The sequence below is a fragment of the Cervus canadensis genome, chromosome 4, assembly GCF_019320065.1.
Source record: "Cervus canadensis isolate Bull #8, Minnesota chromosome 4, ASM1932006v1, whole genome shotgun sequence".
In the NCBI taxonomy this organism is placed as follows: Eukaryota; Metazoa; Chordata; class Mammalia; order Artiodactyla; family Cervidae; genus Cervus; species Cervus canadensis.
This window is the reverse complement of record NC_057389.1, coordinates 25,222,299-25,225,280: the sequence shown is the minus strand read 5'-3', so window position 1 is coordinate 25,225,280 and position 2,982 is coordinate 25,222,299.

Here is a 2,982-nt window from a genome sequence, read left to right as displayed (position 1 = left end):
ATTTTACTCAGCCGTCAAAAAGAACTATCATTTGAACCAGGTCCTAATGAGATGGATGAAACTGGAGCCCCTTATACAGAGTGAAGTAAGCCAGAAAGATAACGGAACATATACAGGCATACTAAGCACATATATTGGAATTTAGAAAGATGGTAACGATAACCCTATAGCAAAACAGAAAAAGAGACACAGAAATACAGAACAGACTTTTGAACTCTGTGGGAGAAGGTGAGGGTGGGATATTTCAAAAGAACAGCATGTATACTATCTATGGTGAAACAGATCACCAGCCCAGGTGGGATGCATGAGACAAGTGCTCGGGCCTGGTGCACTGGGAAGACCCAGAGGAATCGGGTGGAGAGGGAGGTGGGAGGGGGGATCGGGATGGGGAATAAGTGTAAATCTATGGCTGATTCATATCAATGTATGACAAAACCCACTGAAATGTTGTGAAGTAATTAGCCTCCAACTAATAAAAAAATTAAAAAAAAAAAAAAAAAAAGCATATTCTATGTGGTAGCTGGTAGAGTCATGGTTTGATCTAAAATGAAAATTTGAGAGGAAAGAATTGTGTCATTTCTGAATGGAAGCTCAAAGAACTGACAGGTGCTTCACAAGATGTTTTCCATCTGTCACAAGACTGGCGATGTCCCACACGAGGGCTGCTTCTTCAGTCAAGGTGTCAAACTGAAGACATGAATTCATGCAGCAGGCCCATAGATGACACATGATGGGCATACTGCTTTAGGGAGAAATAAACTTTGGTTGTTGTAAACCACTGAGATGTGGGAGAAATCTGTACAGTAGTCTAACTTAGCTAAAATTGACATATTCATTTCTCAGTGTTTGAAAAAAGTTAAACTTCTTTTTAGGCCATACAAATGATTGATTACGTTACTAAGTAATGGCCAAATATTCTCTGACAAATTTTCCTTATACTAATCTTAAAATAATTTCTATCTGATTATAAAAGGAATCCCAAAACATTTACTGCCTTGAGATTGCTGGCCATCTTAAATGCTACAGACTAGCCACTGTTACAAATATACAAGATGTTCTTTTCATCTTGACAAGTGAATCTAGACATAGAGTTAAATGAAGGGGCAAGATGACAAAGCGGGCGGGACACAGTAGAATCAGAGAATATAAAAGGAATCGATAAGAAAATAAACACTGCTTCACACTTTTGATGATGGCTCACTATGACAAAAATTATATAAGTAAATATTTTATGCATGTCTAGAATCTTATGTAAATTTTGTTTGCATTCATTTTTCTGACAAACTTATAAACATGCTTACATGTTTGCCTGAGAGACAAACAGATCACATTATACCCTGAGGAAACAGTGTCTAAATAAATTGGAGTTATTTTGAAAGTATAAAAAGCAGAAAAATTTTCAGAGGTGGGAGTTGAGTTTTGGATCCACAGCAATGTATGAATGATAATAAAAACATTAGAGCAAGTGCAAATTTTGTAGAACTCCACTATTCTGATAAATCTTACTCTGCTAAACTTGGATCACTTTTGAGAGAATCATACACCTTGGGCTAGTATGAATAGTTATTACAAATGTAAATTGGGAAGTATTAAACAAAATATATTCATATATAAAATAAATAAGATTACTAAAAGTCAATCTGGAGAAGTAAAAATACACTTTTTAAATTCTAAGATGGTATCTTTTGAATTCCTACAAAATTTTCTGAACATTTCATCATAAGTGCATATTTCCTTTTGTACTGGATAAGTGCTGGATTAAAAAAAAGTCCACCCTTATAAATTATGAGTGATAGATTTAGTTTTCCTTGATTAAGTGAATATAAGAGGTTCAAAATTGCCATTTTCCTTTGGGCCAACTTTGAAGACGATTAATAAGATAGAAAAATGTATTATTTTATAGTATATATTTTTATTGAGAAAGTTAAATTACACTTCTTTTTTACATTTTAATGTTTTAATACATCAATGTTTGTGCTATTTTTAAATTTATAACATAATTTGGAATAATATAATATAAAGCTATTCAGAGGTTTGCAGGAAAAGTCAGGATATACCATAGATTATATAGCAAGATACCACCAATATTATTTTGAAGTTACAATACTAACCAACTTGAAGCTATGACTCTACGGTATCACTGGTAAATAGCCTTTGAACTAAAGTAAAAAGCATAGAAAAATGAGTCATGACAGAGCTGATTTAGAATATTTCCACGTGGTTAAACTCCATTTTCAACTTAACTAAAGGGCTTCCCAAGTGGCCTTAATGATAAAAGAACCCGCCTGCCAATGCAAAAGGCTTAAGAAACGCGGGTTCAATCCCTGGGTCAAGAAGATTCCCTTGAGGAGTACATGACAATTCAGTACTCCAGAATTCTTGCCTGGAAAGTCCCATGGACAGAGGATCCTGGAGGGCTACAGTCCATAGGGTCACAAGAAGTCAGAGACGACTGAAGCGACAGCACGCAATCTAAGAATAGGACCCAACAGATGGTGAAGACTGTACTTCTGCCTAATGGGATATCACCAGCCACATCTTTAAACTTTAAGGACCATTTCAGGTCACTGCTTAGGATATGGACTCTGACAGACTGACCCTGGTCAGGTACTGAAAAGAAAAAGTACAAATAAAAAATTGAAGGGACAGTAAACTATAAGTCATTCTATTCTCAGATACCCTTAGAGTTAATTTCAACATTGCTGGAAAATGAAGTTTGATGGATGACAGAAGTGTCATATTAATGGTATGGAAATGCATGCATTGCTTTATTAAACATATTAGATATCTCACTCTCTCTGCCACCTGTGAGAAAATAGTAGGTAAAGATTATAGGTGCCATCTGTGGAGTCCCTAATTTATTTTCTTTCAGATGTACATTTTTGATTACTTAATTCACTGAAGTGCTAAACTATAAAATACCCATCAAAAATTGTCTATGAAAATATATATTTTACACACTAAAATGGCATAAAAATTTAA